This window comes from Choloepus didactylus, chromosome 7, assembly GCF_015220235.1.
Source record: "Choloepus didactylus isolate mChoDid1 chromosome 7, mChoDid1.pri, whole genome shotgun sequence".
Taxonomy (NCBI): Eukaryota; Metazoa; Chordata; class Mammalia; order Pilosa; family Megalonychidae; genus Choloepus; species Choloepus didactylus.
This window is the reverse complement of record NC_051313.1, coordinates 115,946,076-115,965,593: the sequence shown is the minus strand read 5'-3', so window position 1 is coordinate 115,965,593 and position 19,518 is coordinate 115,946,076. Positions and strand designations below refer to the sequence as shown.

General features: G+C 38.2%; 1 protein-coding gene and 1 pseudogene across 3 annotated transcripts in view; one reads left to right on the top strand and one right to left on the bottom strand.

Annotated features, from left to right (window-relative positions):
* FKBP5 (FKBP prolyl isomerase 5) overlaps positions 1-11,067 on the bottom strand; it is a 129,099-nt gene extending 118,032 nt beyond the window's left edge. The window contains exons 1-2 of one of the 3 annotated variants that reach the window (XM_037842905.1): positions 10,865-11,067; positions 10,328-10,450 (exon numbers count right to left, since the gene is read on the bottom strand). The gene's annotated coding sequence lies outside the window, so the exon portion shown is untranslated. The remainder of the gene's footprint in view (positions 1-10,327; positions 10,451-10,864) is intronic. The other 2 variants (XM_037842903.1, XM_037842904.1) reach the window with 2 other exon arrangements.
* A 1,429-nt stretch (positions 11,068-12,496) lies between these two features.
* LOC119540704 lies at positions 12,497-16,372 on the top strand (annotated as a pseudogene).
* Positions 16,373-19,518: the final 3,146 nt, after the last annotated feature.

Here is a 19,518-nt window from a genome sequence, read left to right as displayed (position 1 = left end):
GAACTGATATGGAAAGATGTTTAAGAATGGCATGAAGGTAAAAAAGGCTAATTATAAAAAAGAAAATATATTATTATCATTATATTTGTGTGGAAAAAAAAAAAACATATGCATTAGTAAATGCAGAGAAAATATCCAGAAAGAAATATACCAGCTAAAAGTAAGAAATTTTGGGTTTCAGGGGAAGAAACAAGGGCTTTTCATTTTTTGTTTGTGTGTGTCTGTGATTAAGTTTATCACATTTTAATATATAAAAGAGAAAAAAGGCTGAGTACAGTAAAGGCTCTTAGATGAATATAACTGATTTTGATTTTCAACAGTGCAGGAAATATGAGATACTAAAAACACTTAATGAAAAACTTATCCCTTCATTCAACAATGAATTTTGAAATACTCACTATGTGTCAGGCACTGTGCTTGATGACAGTGACATAATAGTGAACAAGAAAGACCTAGTCCCTGCTATTAAAGAACTGAGAGAAAGCACTTTTGTCTCCATTTTTCCTCTTTCCCCTATAAGACCACTCTTACTTGCAGGTCTGTGTTCTTTCTAACACTATGTGAAGTCTATATTATGCCTGTGCTTTCCCATAAAATAGATACTAATTAATAGAATCATATCAAACAAGGACAAAGGCTTTAAAAGTTATTAACCCCGATTTCCATCATAATTAATTTAAAAAATCAGAAGCACAATTTGTGGAAAGAGCAATTTAACACCCTTTCAACCAAACAAATATAAAGAAGTGGCCTAGATGTCACATGAAGTTTAAGGGAAATGAACTGAATATATGAAGAGGGGAATAAAACAGGTTATAGAAAATTTTTATTTTCATCTACTTACATAATTTATTAAAATTTTCTACTATACACATATACTAATACACATGTACTATAATAAGAATAGAAGAAAGTAAAAAGTTATTCATAAAAAGAGCCCTCCATGGCAATAAGAGCTCACCTACGAGATAAAGCCCAACTCCTTATCCTGCTATACCAGGCTCTCTATGGTCTGGCCTTGTTGCAATGTTTGTTTTTGTCAGTTCAGAGCTCTTCCTCCTTCTCCTGGAAACAGCATTCTGGGACTTTCCTCTGGGGACCACTGCTCCCCACCTCCTGGGGTGGGCCTGGTCTGAATTTTTGTCAATTGTCATTTTCTATCCCACTGGTCACCACAAAACAGCTCAGGAGTGAGCACATGATCATAAAAGATCCAAACCAAAATCAATCCTAAAAAGAGTATAATTTTAACGAGGCTATTAAAATGATTACCATTACTGACATATGCTAAAACACCTAAAAAATAATTTTGTAATAAACAGAATTTTCACTTAATGTGGCCCCTAGAGTGTTTTTGCGTAGCTATAATTTCAAACCACAAAACTGGCAGTGAAATAGTCACAAGTTACCTCTTTTGTTAAGATACACAGCAATAAAACAGCAACAAAAATACAATATTGAAAATTCCTATTTCTAAGAAGCTTTTAAAACTTCACGCTTGCCCCAAAGAATAAGAATGTTTAATCCACATAAATCATGTCCTGTTAAAATAACATAAGAAAATGCAGATCTACCAGGCATATACATTAATCACATCTCCTGACAGAAAAAAATTTTTAAACTTCATAAAGACTTCTACAGGTAGTATCATATAAGGCACTTACAATGTCATACCTAAGAAGATTCCTTAGCACATTTAACTTTTTAAATAATTTTGACCAATTAATCATTTTCTTCTTCACCAAAACTATAGAATAGAACAATAAATTGCAAGGAAACAAAGTTCAATTCAACATAAGGAAATAAAACTTAACCTTCAGAACTTCCTAAGAGTGAAATGGGCAATCCTGTAAAACAAGGGATCACCCCTTCTCTGGAACTAAACTCTGTAATTCTCTGAAAATAAGACATCCTTGAAGAATTCAACTTATGTGCCAGCTGTTTTATTTCTTGAAAGAATATAGCTGAACACATACAATAATCTGTTGCATTTTTTCCCTAACATTGCACAATGTTCCTGGCCTACAATGCACATACTGTATCTATTATCATATTTAAGCATCTGGCAACATTGTTATAAGCATCCTTAATGTTCCTCTCTAAATACATACATAAAATTTTGTAGTTTCCAAATGACCATGGATTTCAACAGTTAAGGGTCATATATATTTTTTCCACACAGTCTAAATACAATACATTTCCTGAACTTTCAGCTTTCAGTTTCCTGTTCGTCAATAGCTACAACTCTAGAGGCAATATATAAACACACCCCAGCCATGGTATTTCCACTTTTGCCAACAGCAGATGTGAATTTAATATGACCAAATATAACCACAGAGTACATAAATGGTATATGGCAGCTAAGACAGCAACAGCAGGAATTTAATAACTTACAAAATAGAAACATAAATTATGTCCCTTATATAAGAATTCCCAGAACAAACTCCTTTTATAACTTAAAGCTCAGAAAGTTTCTCATTCTTGAAAAACTGATAAATGTCCTGAATCAGACAATAACTATGAAACCCATCCTGTTTTCTTTTTTCTCTTGCTTGCCAGGAAGCTCAGAGCTAAATTTAATGTTCGAATACAGTAACTATCTTGCCTCAGGTTATTAGTATAATTTCTTCTCACTCTCCCTTATCCTCCCCATTATTTCTCGTGTAACTAATGCTCATTTTCTGACTTTATTTTTAACTGTCCTCACCTTTTTTATATTTAATTACAAACTGTCAAACTCCTTTTAATGAACAGATCAACATAAATTGTAAATGAAAATAAACATTTAAAAGATTATATCCTGACATCATTGTATAATCTGTTAATCCAATTTATATAAAATGTATCTTTATTTTCCTCTTTTAAAATTAATGAATTCACATAATTGATGATTCGTGTTTAGAAAAGCCAGTGGCATTTCTAAATGATAAAATGATACAAAGATCAAACTTAAACTACTAAATTAGGGACACTGGATTAGGAGGGTTAGTGATTTTAAAAAGTTTTTAGTTTACTAACAAAATTGGTCTGGTAAAGCTAGGTAACTTGCAAAAAAAAAAATTAACTCACAAAGTATATATTTGTGTATATATATACTCACAAATATACAACAGTATATGATAACATACTGTTATCAGCATCCTGAGATACAATATATAGACAATATGTCTAAGAGTCCAACAAATACTAAAATAGTTTAGGAACCTTAAAAAAAATAAGGAAACTCAGTCACACTTGTTTAGAAATTAAAAGCACACATATATATATGAAAATGTTAAGCGTATGGTAATGCCAAAAACAGTTTGTTAAATGAAGACAAAACTGAGGTATTATAAGATGAAGATGAAAAGAAACTACAACCCAACTGACAAAGCTAGCCAAAAATTGAACAAAAATATATCATGAGTTAAACAAAGAAAATCTAGAATACAGTCATATTAAAAGTGGGAAAGAGAAATAAACCCATTTTATAACAGAGACATAATCTATAAAAATGCATAATATAATATTAAAGCTCCTCATTTTTAGGAGCCACAAATAAAAACCAGAAAATGATAATAAATGGAAGGGATAAGGTAGCCAAATAAGATATATAATGAAAGTTACAAAAATCAATTGTCCTTTTCTCAAAGTGTGAGAATTACAGGGTTTGTCCCTACAGAAGTGACGTGACAAATAATTTAACGTTCTAAGAATGATGTTAACAAAAAAAAATTGTTATTTTATAAATTTAGAAGGAAGAACTAGCAACCACCCATAAATATGCAAACAGATTTTTTTTCAAAAATAAAAGAATTCAACATTAGAAAACATTTAAAAAATAGAAACAAAAAATCCTTTCTATTAAGTGAGGAAAGAGACCAGAGAAACACAAATTCAGACTCAAAAAGCATCCAAAATCTAATTTTGAAGGATTTATCTTCCTCCTTAGTAGCATAATTAGAAGATGAAATTTGTTATAAAGGGTTATCATCCAAATACAAAACAAATCACAGCTCAGAAGATTAAAAAAAAAAAAAGAAATCCCCTTCTCCCTTTAGAAAAAAATGAAGACAGGAAGAAGAAACCAAACCATGGGAAATATAAGTGATTTGATACAAGGCATTGTGGACAAGAAATATTTTTTTGTATAGATATTTGTGGATTATACAATTCAACTTCATAGTGTTTAAGAATTATAAGGAAAAATTAGTATTTCAGTAAAAATGAATCTAGGCCAGAAAGCTGCTTTTTTGAATCACAAATGTGGTAGGGTTTGCAGAGGTCTGGGACATCTTTATGTATCATGCCACTTTTTCTTTCTTTAATCATGGGAAAAGAATATAGAACATGAAAAGACCACCAACTGCAAAATGATTTCAAGATAAAATTATGCTAAAAAGTATTTTATACTCTGAAAACTTTTAAAATTTTGGGAGGGCACCTCGCAATACTGAAAACAATACATTTCAAGGGAAGAAAAAGGAAGGGGTGTGATAGCAGATTGAGGATTCGGAACTGAAATTAATTCATATATGAGAAAAAACTACCTACTCCACGCAAAGAGAAGGGAGTATGAACAACTAGCGTGACCAGGTACTAAACTGAAGATTTTATATAAATTTTTTTCTATCACATTGCACCTAGGTAGGAAAACAATGTAGAAGAAAATTATGCTCAAGTAAGGTTCTCACCATTATGTGGGGCATATATTAAAATATAAAGGACTGAAGACAGTCACCGTAAGCTTAGACGCCACTGCACTGGTAGATGTACGGGACTGAGGGCTGTGAGATGAAAGAGCAGTGGTTCCTAACTTTTTATGCCTTACTGTTCCACCAATCACTCCATAAAAGAACCTGTGTTCCACCCTAATGGAAACAAAAGTCTACGTTTTTTGAGAATGCAATTTATGTTTACAGCACTATTATATTTATAATTTACAACTCTAAAAACGAAAGAAAGAAACCTTTTCTTCTGATGGCAGATTTTGGAGTCCTGGTTTTCAACATTAAGAATAGTGATGCTTGTACAAAAAATGCAATCATGAGCTTGTCATTAATAAGGGTAAATTATTACCAGATTATTCCTGAGAACACAATTATCTTTGATCTTGGTGTTTAATAGCTATCGCAGGAACATTATTGATAGTACTCCTCTAATTCCCACCCAGATGGCTGAGAATCACACTGGATGGGAGGACAGCAAAAAATCAAAACAACCACCAAAAACAAAACAGAACAAAACAAAAAACAGCCCTGACAGGTGCAGTCCTGCTCATTAGTTGGCTGTGGATCTTGAGCACATATGCCTTTTACTTCGACTGGGCCTCAATTTCCTCATCTGTAAACCAAGATGGCTGGACTGGAGGGTATTTCCTTCCCTTCCTCTCCCTCTCTGGCTCTTTCTACTTTATGGCTTTGTGACTTAGGATCTAGACTGGGGTTTTGAGGACAGAGGAGAAAACAGTAGCAGACACCCACTAAACTTTGGAGAAAAGGAATAAAGATTATGTAAACAACTGGAATAGGAGAGGAAAAAGAAAAAGTAAGCCAAAACACACATTTACAGAATAAATGGACAAATTAAAGAGGCACAGTGGTTCAGGATAGAAGATCAGGAGCTTCACTGTCATAATTCATTTGAATAGAAGTTTCAGTTATATTGAAACCAGGAACGACAGAAATGCCAGAGTTGTAGAGCTCTTCACAAATAACCCAAGAAATCCTCCTCAGCGCCCTCCATTCCTATGGAAGAGATGTCATACTTGCTGGCTTAATGATTCATACTTCTGCCCCAACATAATCACCCACTATTTTCCGATAGGTATCCCCTCCAGTCAATTTGGCCTCATCATTTCAAACCCACCTAGGGTACCCGCCTGCAGGATCACTCCATGTTCTCTCTACCTGAAATGCATCTCCCTCCTCTCAACTTGTAATGACTTAAGCTCTCACCATATGTGAGGCACTATTATGAGTGCTGGTAAGTGTATTGATTCATTTAATTCTCTCAACATCTTATGAGGGAGGTTAAGTATCTTGCTTAAGATTACAAACTAGCAGAGCCAGGATTCAAACACACAGGCAGTCTGACCTCAAGGAATCTGTTCCTCTTACTTGCTACAGTGGTCCTTCAAACCTCAAGTCAAGCCCTGTCACCTTCTGAAATTTTTGTCCACTGCGCAATCATTCCTGCCTCTTAAGCATGTAAGGAAACCATTAATTTGCCATTTACCATAGGACCTTAGGTTGTTATTTATCTTTTGTGTATGAGTTCAACTATCCTTCCTGAGACCGGGGTCTTATTTCTTCTGTAATAATACTACTTAGAACTTACCAGAGCTAATATCTGGAACACATTAGTGCGTATTAATAAAGTGATAACATTATTTACTATTTATGGAAGGCACATTATACACCAAGCTCTGGGCTAAGTGCTTTATGTGCACTGTCCCATTCAGTCTTCACAACAGCCTTAAGGTAAACCTGAAAATGCCCCTCCCTTATATTAGAAATGAGAAAACTGAGGCTTTGAGAAACTAAATATCTTGTCCAATATCACAAAGTGGTAGAGATGGGATTCAAACCCCAACAGTCTTACCTCAAAGTCTATACCATAATCTTAATCTCCATGGTACACTGCCTCCCAGCCTACCACAAAACACCCCAAAGAAAGAAGCACTCCTAACAACAACTCAATTCAACTTATACTTTGCTGGATATGGAGGATTCAGAGTTAGAGGTACAGCTGCTGCCCTTAAGACTCAGCAGTCCATGAAGATTTCAGGACTGAACTTTGATATCACTGACACTCCATCATAAAAACTTTAAGATTTTAATTGATATTTTAGGAGCAAAATCAAAATAATCCTTGGAAGATTTCTTCCAGGCCATTCCTTCTCCCTTCAGGCTCCCCCATCTCCACCCCAAGATTCTCTCTCTAGTTACAATACTATTGAGAAGGGTCCCATTAATCCTAATTAGTACTGGGATGTCTGAATTTAAATTAGTGAGAGCTAGGGCTCAAGGTCTATTTGATGAATTCTAGGAGCATAATGAGATACGGGAAATGAAGGGCAGCTAAAAAGCTAGCAGCAAGGAGAAGCAGAGAAAAGAGGGATATGAAAGTCACACTGTAAAGTGAAGTTGATTTAAAAAAAAAAAAAAAAAAAAAAAAAACAAGAAAAGCAAGAAGGTACATATAGATACAAGGTGAAAGTAAGGGTCCAGAATAACTTCAGTGGAGAGGTGTAGATAAATGAAAACACTGAAATCTAATCCATCTTACAAATGATGAGTCCTTTAATTATTTCTCTTCCTAACCTCTAATGGAAAGAGAAAAATAAGTATATGAAATGGGCACTGATGAACCAATGAGTAGGAACAGTATATCAATTAGGAGTTCTTTTCTGACAAAGTATTAGAAATTATTTTAACCTATCTCATTTGGCAGATGTATCCTAACCTTTTTCACAGTAAATATTTTACTTGCCAATTAAATCGCACTTAAGCAGTTACTGTTTTTTAAACAATAGTCACATGATTTACATTCCATTGTCCAACCAGCCTCTGATACACATAGATCTAATTTTCTTATACTTCAGGGGAAATAATGTCAGAAGTTAAAATGCACTAAAAATGTACTGTCAAAATTCAGAAATATAAAATACTGAAAAAGAAAAATCTAATTATTCATCGGCTAGGTTTGAAAGTTCAAATAGTTTCAGAATTATGAATGTACATATTTAATTTTTCATCATAAATAATTACAGAATTTATGTGTAATGCTAATTACAGAATTAGTGTGCCAAAATATGTATAAATTCTTCTTTAGAAATTGTGAAAACTTACATTAAGAATTTATAGAGGCTATTCCTAATGCTAGGTACAACTTGCATATTACTGTTAAATAAAGCAATATTAATGTCTATAACAGTAACATTAATTTATCTGCTAACTTAGCTGTTTTAATATAAGTCCTCCGGTTCTTCTGTAGTTGTAAATATTTTTAAATATCCACCCACCCAAACTCAAAAGGGGCCACATGAGGGTAACGGACTTAAAAACAAATGTTTATTGTATAGATGTGAGAATGCAACTTATGTTAATTTTGAAACTGAAATGCAGTTGATAATTTTATGATACAGTCTACCACAAGTTAAAGTGGACAAAAATCAGTAATTAAAATATCTAAAAACAGGATTTTAAAATGGGCTTTTAATTAAGAGGTACTTTTATATTAAATTACCTAAAATATGCTTTTGTTTGAATAAATTTATGAAATACAACTTTAATTTATATGTGTTATAGTTAAGCACTCATCTTAAAGATTATAACTTCTAAATATGCATAGTAGTATTTAAACTAATCTATTCCTATATACTTTAAAGAACAATTATATAAATCACTCAAAACAAGTACAACCCCAGTCTTATTAAGATTCCTTATAATTATTTATATAGAAGAAAACCCATTCTACATTAGGAAAAGTCACTGTTCAATCAATCTACCCATACTAAGCATCAAAAAACAAACTCAGCTTTTAATAGCAATAGCTTCTATGACTATAGAAAAGAATGTTCTTTCCCTCTGGACTAATTCATTCTGAGCTCAGAAGGTTAGGAAACTAAAACAAACAAACAAACAAAAAGTACTCTTTTCCAATCCAGGAATAAATAGAAAACTGAAGATTTAAGTAGTTGCCTAATCCAATATTTTAAGTTTTTCATGTTGAACTAGTTAAAACCATGTCTTAAAAAAGAAAATTCACCCCTAATTCCCATAGGTAAAACAATTATAGATTCAGAAACATACTTGTTAAATGTTGGAAGACAAATCTCACAACATACAAACCTGTTGTTTTAGAGAAATAACACATTTTAAAGATCATCTTTGTTTATTTTTTGAAAATAAAATATTTGAGAATAGACAAAAATTATCTGCTGGTTAAAGAGCTTGCCTTTCAATGGTGTTATTAATTAATTAGGTAAATACGAAAAATTACCACTTAATGAGACTAACAAAGCAGTATTATTAATCTAAATCAACAACTTTGGTCTTAAAAAGTTAACCTTAACATCTCTGAAGTATAAATCATATCCAATACTGGTATCAAAAAAGACAATTAGAAGAAAAAAATCGAATAAACTAAATCAAGTGTTTCTCACAAATGATGGCTGTTATTAATAATGCACATTTCAAAAACATATTTCTATAGATGTCCTAAATTGGTCAGGGCCATAATTGTAGATTGTTAAGTAGAGGTTAGGGGGGAGAATGACAAAAAGAAAACAAGCGAAAGCATGATTGAATAAAAATTCTCCTTCAGAGCAAGAATATTTTGAAACTCCGTTCGTGAGCTTTGATTCACAAACCAAAAGAAGGAGTTACTATAATTCTCTAAAGTAAAAACCCGAAGAGGGGTAGGGGTAGCACACGGAACTCCCATAGACTTTTAAAAATATTTAACCAAAATATGCCTTAACCTTTTCCTTGCCCTTAACAAAATGAGAAGACAATAAAAATAAACATCCTATAGGAGCCTGCCCTCAGAGAGGCCAAAAAAGCGCCCAATCAATGCTAGGCCTTATTCCATTGGAAAACCTACTCCTATAAAGTAAATCCAAATCCACGAGCTCAAACTGCTTCATGCAGAATTTACTGAATGGCGGCCAAACGCAGTACACACTGTCCTGAATCACTCTGAGAGATATCTAGGGTTCTGCATTCTCCGTTTACAGCTCTTACTTTAACTATGCTTTCAGCACAACTGCAGAACCCGCTTTTTAAAGAGATTAAAACGTTCCTCTGGGCTTGTCAATCTAAAGAAGGCAATGTACACTCTGACCCTCAAGAGATTTTTTTTCAGTACTGGTTTTGACTCATACTTTCGCAGAGACACTTAAAGATGATCAATAAGGGAGAAGGCGTTTGTCCCAGGAGTGAGTAAAATCAGGACTCCTAAAACAACTTTTAATTAGCATTCGTCTGACACTAGAATACTACAAATCACTCGTTACAACAGCGCTGCGCTGGCACCGTGGAGCAGGGATGCTGTCTCCAGCCACTTCTCCCAGGGCGCAGGTGAAGGTGGTGAACGCCCATTCACACCCATCAGGTGGGCTACATCGGACTCGCAGCGCCCGAGAGAGCGTAAACCGAAAGCGAGGGGGACAGCAGCAGGGACACCTCGTTATCCTCACCCTCCACGGGGCAACAAGGTGAGGAAATCTCGACCGTGCCCGCCGCGCGTCCCAGAGCACTGCTCAACCCCGGGATCGAATGTTCCCGCCGCCCCTGGCTCCGAAGGCGAAGTTTCTCCCCTGCCGGCCGCAGCTGCTACTCACTCTCCGCCCGGCTCTCCGAGGATCCCGCCGCCTCCTCCGAGCGGCCGCGGCGCCGCTCCGTGGTCACAGGCCCCCTGGGCCTCGGGCGAGTCGGGGGCCGCCGACAGGGGCCGAAGCCGGGACCTGTCAGCCCGGGCGGGAAACAAAAGCCCGGTGAGGACGAGCGGGCGCAACCTGCCTCGCCTCCGCGAGGGGGAGCGTGGCTGGACCCGGCAAGCGTCTCCGCGGGCGCCGGGCGAGCGAGCCTCACGGACGGAGCACCGGCCCCGCGGTCTGCGGGGACGCAGGGGCTGAGGCCCAGGGTGGGGGTGGTGGGCGACGAGGGGCACGCGGGGCCGCCTTGAGGTCCGCAATGGGGCTGGGGCCTCCAGCGCGCTCACCTCGAAGCTTCCCCGGCCCCGCTCGCCCGAACGAGCCGTTCCCGGGCAGGGGAGCCGCGTGAGGGGGCGGCGAGGCGGCGGGACAGGGAAAGGAGGGAATTCGACTCCCGGGGCGCCGCGGCCGCCCGCCCCATCCCTGCAGCCATGGCGCCGGTACCTGTCGTCGCGGTTGCTTGTCGACTCCGTCTCCCTCCGCCGCACCAGCGCGCTGAGCTCCCCTCAGCCCGCCCAGCAGGCCGCCTGCACGCCGGACACAGTCACCCCAGACTGGTAGTGCCCGCCAGCCGGCTCGAAACCCCGGGGGCAGCGCCCGGCGCCGTCCCGCTCCCGCCGGCCGCAGGACCCGCCTTCCATAGGGTCCCGGGGCTGTCAGTCCGCCCCCAAAAGGCGCGCGGGCTGTAGCCCCGCGTGTTGGGATTGGTGGCTGCGCGCCGTCCATGCAAATAAGGCCACGCCCTTTCATTTGCATCACCGCCTTAATGTAACCTCCGCCTCCCCAACCCCAGCCCACGTGTCTGGCCCTTGTCCTTTGTGGGGGCCTGAGAGAAGGGAGGGAGGAAGCTTACCGATACCCCCTTACACTCCCCCTTACTTCCAAAGGAGCCGATGCCTAAACAAGACGTCAGTATTGTCTCTCTGACAGCTCGGCCCCTGTTATCTGGCCTCTGGTTCTGTCCTGAGGTTGGAGAGGGCAGACAAGGCTGGCTCTGTCTGGAGGTGCCCGGACTGGGGAAATCCCACCTTGAGAACCAATTGAGCACACAGCACTCCCTCTGGAGACCTAGTGACTGTGGCGACCATACTTTCCCTGGCTTTCCCCCTTTGAAACATGAGATCCCAGACCATTGAGCAGGGCTGGGACAGGAAAAAGCCCTAAAAACGGCCGTTCTCCCCTCCCGCCAAGTGTAAGCCTGCTCAGCAAACTCAACTTCAAGACCAGCCCACCCCCTCCAATTAGATGGTCACTTGAGGGGCTCCTATAGAGGGATTCAGCAGCTGCAACTGAGTCTTAGGAAATGCCTAGCTCAACTGTCTCGTTTTTGAGAAAAAAGAAACCCAAAGTCCCAAAACTAGTTACCTATAGGACCTGATATTCACCTATGGAACCTAAAGTCCCATAGCCAGATTAGAACCCATGTCTCCTGGCCCCAAATCTGCCCTCTTTCCACCATATCATGATGGGCATCCAATATTTATGAAAGCTGCCATGCTGGGTAGTATCGTAGTTGTTCCCGCCTTCAAGAAGTGGAAACTGCAGAAATGGTAGATCCAACACTGAAACCACCTGCAAGGGCAAGGCGCTTAGTCATTTAGCTATCCTCAGTACTTAGCAGCTTCCCATCTTACCAGCTTCTCCCAACTACCAGGGCAGAATCACTGGGACAATTTATTCATGCATTAATTCAGCAAGAAAATGTTGATTAAAACTACCCTGCCTACTAACACCAATTTATTAAGCATCTACTATGCTTAATAGTAAGTATTAAGCACAGTGCTATGTGCAGAGTATACAGAGGTGAGAAGACATTATCACAGCTCTTGAGCGTTTCAGCCTAGGACATAGTGACATCCACATAATATGTCCGTGCTCCTCATGTTACAGGGCTGTGACGTGTCTGCATAGAACACAGTGGAGGGCCCCAAAGAGGGAGGAGACAGCTTTCCCTGGGGGCAGCAGGGATGTCTTCATTGAGGTCTGGAGCTGAGTCTTAAAAGATGGAGTAGGTGTTTGACAGACAGAGGAGTGTGAGAGAGGCAGGAAAGAGACTCCCAGGCAAGGGGGGACAGCATGAGCAGAAAGCATATAGACCTGGAAAAGCCTAGTCGTGGAGGAAACAGCAAAGAGCCCTGTGGACCAATCTCCAGGGCCGTGTGGCTGCGTCACATGCTCCGGGACCAGGCACTTCCAGGAGGAAGACAGAAAGGCCCGGGAGGCTGCCAGCCTGTGTTGTAACACACCGCAGCAAACAACAGCAGGCCCTGTAGATACAGCTGCAGCCTTTTTTCTTTCTCTTTTTTTTTTTTTTTCCTAGGCCAGAGTCTGTGGGGAACAGTCAGTTCCACAGTTCTGATGGCAGCCCGGCTGGCCCCACCCACTCCCTCAGAAAACCACTCCCCTGGCTGCACTTAACACTCTTAGGCATTTGGAAGCACATGTGCTTGCATTTTGCTTAAACAGTGCTGCCCTTCAGAATTAATTCAAAGATGACATGGTCTAGAGCTGCAGAAACCTGGGTGAGGGATGAGCAGCCCTTTCCTAACACACAGAGCTATTCTTTGCAGGGCTGTCACCAGGGCTGGCTTCACGGGTGTGTGACCTAGACAGTTGCCTGGGAATCCACGCTTCGCAGGGCACCGTGCTTGGTTTCATGGTCTGCTGTTGCCGTCTTGAAACTCAATCATTTTTCAACAAGAGGCCCCATGTTTTCATTTTGCACCAGACCCAGCAAATTATGTAGCCGGTCTTGGTAGTGCCTCTGTCACTGTTAGTGACCCTGTCTGTTACTGCTCAAAGCACATCTCAATTTTGAAGCTCTGGGCATTCACTAGGTTTGCTCATATGCATTATATCATTTGATTCTCACAATGGCAATGTGGGGTAGGCCAGTATTTACTAGTTGAGAAGACTGAAGTTTGGCCACTTTCTCCAGGTGGCACAGCTATGAAATAGGTGGTCTTAAACTCAGACCACCCAACCCCTATTCTGCTCCTATGGAGCTTCCTCCATGTTGGTTTCAGAATCCTTCCAAAGGCAGCTTGATATACTATGGTTTTATTTTCCTAAGAGCCAGATCACCTTGTGGAATGGACCATTGTCATTTCATGGCTGCCTGTCATCTTTGGAACACCTTTTCACCAGTTTTGAAAATTCTCATTTGAAATTTGTTCTATAGCTACTTATTAAATTGTAATTTGAAAGCTATAACTTTTTGTACATATGTTGTATTTCACAATAAGGAAATAACTGAAACTATGGTACTGGAAATAATAACTGGAAATTTCCTATATATCTACTTGTTAAATCATACTTTGAAAGATATTACCTTTATATATATATATTTCATAATAAGGAAATAACTGAAACTGTGGAATTGTAACCTATAATATTCTTTGAAATTTGCTCTCTACTTGTTAAATTGCACTTGGCAAGTTATCACTTTTATGTATATATGCTATATTCTACAATTTTAAAAAATATATGAGAAAAAAAAAAGAAAATCCTCAGTCCTTGCCTGTTTAATATTGTTTCTGTCCCTTTTCTTCTTTCCTTCTGGGGCTCCAACTGAAAAACATATTACACCTTCCCACAACATCCCTTTCTTTTGTGTTTTCTGCCTTTCGTTCTTCCCTGCTTTGTTTGGATAAGTGTCTTCCGATTATTTTTCAACTCACTTTAAAAACAAATCTCTTAAACACATCCATTGAGCTCTTAAATTTGGTTATGCTATTTTTAGTTCTAGAATTCCAATTTGATTCATTTTCAAATCTGCTATGTCACTTCTTAGACCTTTTAGTTACCTGCTACAATTTTCAAACTTGGCTTTTCTCTCCTTAAACATAGTTAAGTATGGTTGTTTTACAGTCTGTGTCTGATAATACCAGTCTGGATTCCTTATGGATCCGTTTCTGTTGTCAGTTTTTACTGCCGACTCTTCCTTGATGTCTCTTCATGCATCTGGTTATTTTTTGAACATTGTATTTGAAAAATCATTTGAGGCAATGATGTTATTATCTTCCTCTGCAAAGGATTTCCATTTGCTTCTGCCAGGCATCTGGGGTCACTAGCAATCTGGGTTCACCTTAATCCAATTTCAAGGCTTCCAACTGTCTAAGCCACCCCAGATTACTCAGTTTGGGCTATAGTCTGTGGGAGGGTTTGTTTATTTAGGGTTCACACTTACCCAGTGGTGCAGCCTTTTGGAGTCCCAGTCGAAAATCCTGGGAGTTGTTTTAATTGTATATTGCTGTATGGCAAACTATCCCAAAATGTAGTGGCTTAAAATAGATGTTAGCAGACTTCTCCTAAAGGGCCACTTAGTAAATATTTTAGGCTTACAGGCCATTTGGTCTCTGTCACAACTACACAACTTCTGTCATAATAATGCATAGCAGCCAAAGACAATACATAAGCAAATGGCATGACTGTGTTCCAATAAAACTTTATTTATAAAAACAAGCAGCCATCTTCATCCTGACAAAGGACATATATGAAAAATCCACTGCTAACATCATCCTTAATGGTGAAAGACTGGATATTTTCCCCCTGAGATCAGGAACAAGTCAAGGATTACACTCTCGCCACTTCTATTCAACATTGTATGAGAGAGTCCAGCCATAGCAATTAGGCAAGAAAAATAAATAAAAGGCATTCAGATTGGAAAGGGAAAAATAGAACTATTTGCAGAAGACGTGATCTTGTGTATGGGAAAATCCTAAGGAATCCATTAAAAATCTGTTAGAGGTGCAGCCTCCTGGGCTGTGTGACGGAGGCTGCACTTTTAGTGTCTTCAGGGACAGGACAGGATTCTAGAATGTCCCTATGGAGGGGACTTCTGTGCTTCCTCATACAAATTCCAACAGCGACCCACCCTGGCTCTGCAGCCTGCTTGCCTCCTGCTGGGCATAGGAGGCAGGTACTCATGCTGCAGACCGAAGTTTTAAGGAGAAGGAGGCTTTAACTATTAGCAGTATGCAGCGGTAATATAGAACCTAGGTTCATGCTCCAACAGGAAGTGGGAAAAGATGAGTAAAACATGTTTGAGAATGTGGACAAATAATCAATATTAAAATTTTCAAAAGAATAGGGAGGTTTGATTTCAATGCACAAATAAAACTTCTGAATAGTTTCAAGGCCCTTTGCTAATTAGAAATGGCAACAATCTTCTGAAGAGAAAATCTCTGTTTGTAAAGACAAAATTGCTACATCATTTTATAATACCTCTCATGGTTTCCACGAGAAAGAAGTGGAAAAAACTCAGCAGTTTACTGGTGGATCCATTTACCTTCAGAAGGAAGACAGTGGCACTGGCATCCTTACTCTGAACAATTCAAGTAAAAAGAATGCTTTTTCAGGTGATATAATGCTACAACTTTTGGAAAAAGCAATCGAATTGGAAAATTGGACAGAGGGGGAAGGCATCATTGTCCATAGGGCAAAAAAACTTTGTCCTCAGGATCCAATCTGAATGCTGTGAAAGCACTAGGAATGCCAGAGGATAGAATGGCCATATGGAAAACACCTTAAAATCTTCGAGGCTTTCTTTAATAAGTGTTGCACTGATTTGAGTTTGGGTATTGGTGGAAGAGCAGAATTTTCTACAGCCTGTGATTTCAGGTTAATGACTCCAGAGAGGAGTTCATAGGAGATGAGCATAATACCAAGCCGGGGTGGCACTACCCAGCTGGTTGAAATAATTAGCAGCAGGCAAGCTCTCAGAGTGTTAAGTGAAGCCCTGAAACTAGATTCAGGAAACTTTAAAAAATTGGAACGGTCAAAGAAGTCTTGCAGTCTTCAGATGAAATGATCTAAAAGAGGCACAAAAGTGGTTAAAGCAATTTATCAGAGGGCCACCAGAAGTAATTAGAGCTTTGAAAAACATCCGTTTCTTCAAGGAAAGAGGTATGTTTCAAAAAGGCATTACACCAAAAGGGAGATGCGAAATGAAACGAAATAAAGCTTCAGTGGCTGAGAGATTTCAAATGGAGTTGAGAGGTCACTCTGGTGGACATTCTTACTCATTATATAGATAACGCTTTTTAGGTTTTAATGTATTGGAATAGCTAGAAGTAAATACCTGAAACTACCAAACTCCAACCCAGTAGGCTTGACTCTTGAAGACAATTGTATAACAATGTAGATTACAAGGGGTGACAGCATGATGGTGAAAACCTTGTGGATTGCACTCCCTTTATCCAGTGTATGGATGGGTGAGTAGAAAAATGGGGACAAAAACTAAATGAAAAATAGGGTGGGATGGGGGGGATGGTTTGGATGTTCTTTTTTTGTTTTTATTTTTTATTCTTATTCTGATTCTTTCTGGTGTAAGGAAAATGCTCAAAAATAGATTGGGGTGATGAATGCATAACTATATGATGGTACTGTGAACAGCTGATTGTACATCATGGATGATTGTATGCTATGTAAATATATCTCAATAAAACTGAATTTTTTTAAAAAAGTCATTCAGAGGCAGATTTTGGCTTAATATGAGGGAGAAGGAAACGATTAGTAAATATGGAATGAGAAATTTAAACAAAAACATAAACAAACAAACAAAAACAGGCATTACAAACCAAGAGAGATCTTTTAAGGAATTGTGTGAGGTGGACCTGCAAATTTAGAGGCTACTGCTAGGAAAGGAAAATGTAATAAATAACTAGTTTTTAAAATGTGAATTATTTCAAGTAAAGTACCAATGATTAATATGCATAAACATTAAATGGTTTCAAATATAAACATCAGAATTACTTTGAAAGCTAATATTCAAATTTTTTTCTAACAGTATTTTGAATACTGAACTCAGTGGCCTCATTTTCATTTTATTTGTGTATTCACTAATCTGGAATGTTTAGCTAAAATATACAATACTTTTGACTTAAAATTATTCCTATAAATTCCCAAATCCTGTAATTGCTTTTAGTCTATTACCGAAAATCAGTTTTTAAAAGAAAAGCTTCTACAGAAAATCTATTCCTGAGGTTATTTTTCATAAAGTTTTTGTCCTGTCTTACCTGAAAATAGTTTACAAAAATAACTGAGAATGGGGAGGAATCCAGACCCAACATCATGGGATGGAGAGCGTCTTCTTGACCAAAAGGGGGATGTGAAATGAAATGAAATAAGCTTCAGTGGCAGAGAGATTCCAAAAGGAGCCGAGAGGTCACTCTGGTGGGCACTCTTATGCACAATATAGACAACCCTTTTTAGGTTCTAATGAATTGGAATAGCTAGCAGTAAATACCTGAAACTATCAAACTACAACCCAGAATCCTTGAATCTTGAAGATGATTGTATAAAAATGTAGCTTATGAGGGGTGACAATGTGACTGGGAGAGCCCATGTGGATCACACTCCCCTTTGTCCACTGTATGGATGGATGGGTAGAAAAATGGGGGCAAAAAAAAAAAAGGTACCCAGTGTTCTCTTTTATTCTAATTGTTCTTTTTCACTTTAATTTTTATTCTTATTATTTTTGTGTGTGTGGTAATGAAAATGTTCAAAAATTAATTTTGGTGATGAATGCACAACTATATAATGGTATTGTGAACAATCGAATGTATGCTTTGTATGACCACATGATATGTGAATATATCTCAATAAAATTGAATTGAAAAAAAATAACTGAGAATGACGCTTGCAGTTAAAAAACAGAAGCAGGGAGGGGTCAGAGAACCAGAAAATAATAAAAAATATGATCAATCATTTTCTTCTCCAAGCAGCTGGAGTAAAAATCATGGGAATGATCCTTTAAAAACAAACAAAAACAAACAAACAAACAAAAAACCTCTTCCCACCCCCCTGCCATAAATTTGGAGCCTTATTTATATGAACTTTTTTAATAATTAGTTTTTTCTTTTAAATTATCTACAAAACAATGATAGCCACCACATGGAAAGTCTGCTGGCTGAAAACTTGGCCATTCACTTGTGTGCCCTGGAATTTCCAAAGCAGTAATGAGTACTACTGTTTATGTAGTTTTAAAATTTAATCTTACATTGAAATACTGCATAAGACCTCAAAAGGGAGTCATGAAGCTTCCTATAACATAAGTTTACATTTTATAAAAGGTTTATATTTTTTTCTGAAGAATGGCTAACTTTTCCTCTTTTATAACTAGCTTTCTTTCAAAGTAAATGATCATCTCAGTAATAGACTTTTTAGAAACATGGGTAAGTCAAAGAATTAATCCCAATTCTCACCAATCACAACAGGAGATAAAGATAATTTCAAAGTATGGACAGTCTTCATTTGCTATTATAACATTCACTTCACATTTGAAAATTACATTGAAAAGAGCTTGCATAAGAACTTGAAAAGAACTCAATCAACATGATCCTATTTTGAGCTAGGAAAATAAAATAAGATAAACACTTTTTTTTTTCCATAGCTAAATTCTAGATTACCAGGCTAGCCCAACTTCTTCCATGGATTATAAAAACTACCTAATAAAAGTTGATTTTGTAGTCTATAACAACAACAAAGACTATTAGAAGTAACAAACAAGTTCAGCAAGGTTTAAGGATACAAGATAAATATTCAAAAATCAATTGTATTTCTATAGACTTTCAATAAACATCCAAAAATGAAATTAAGAAAACAATTCCATTTATAATAGCATCAAAAGAATAAATACCTAGTAATAAATCTAACAGAAGAAGTTAGGTATTGTTCTAGTTTGCTAGGCTGCTAAAAACAGATACCATAAATGGGTTGGCTTTTAGCAAAGGGAATGTATTAGCTTATAAGCTTACAGTTCTGAGGCCATGAAAATGTCCAAATCAAGGCATCATCAAGACGATACCTTCTTCCTAAAGACCGGCTGCCAATGATCCTGGACTTCTCTGTCCACGGCAAGACACATGGTGGCGTCTGCTGGTTTCTCCCTTCTCTTCCAGGTTTCATTGTTTTCACCCCCTTGCTTCTGTGGTTTTCTCTCTCTTTGTCTGAATTTCATTCTCTTATAAAGGACTCCAGTAAGAGGATTAAGACCCACCCTGAACAAGGTGTGTCACAACTTAAGATCCTACTCACCAAAAGATCTTACTTACCCATGGAATGGATTAACTCTAAGAACATACTTTTCTGGGGTA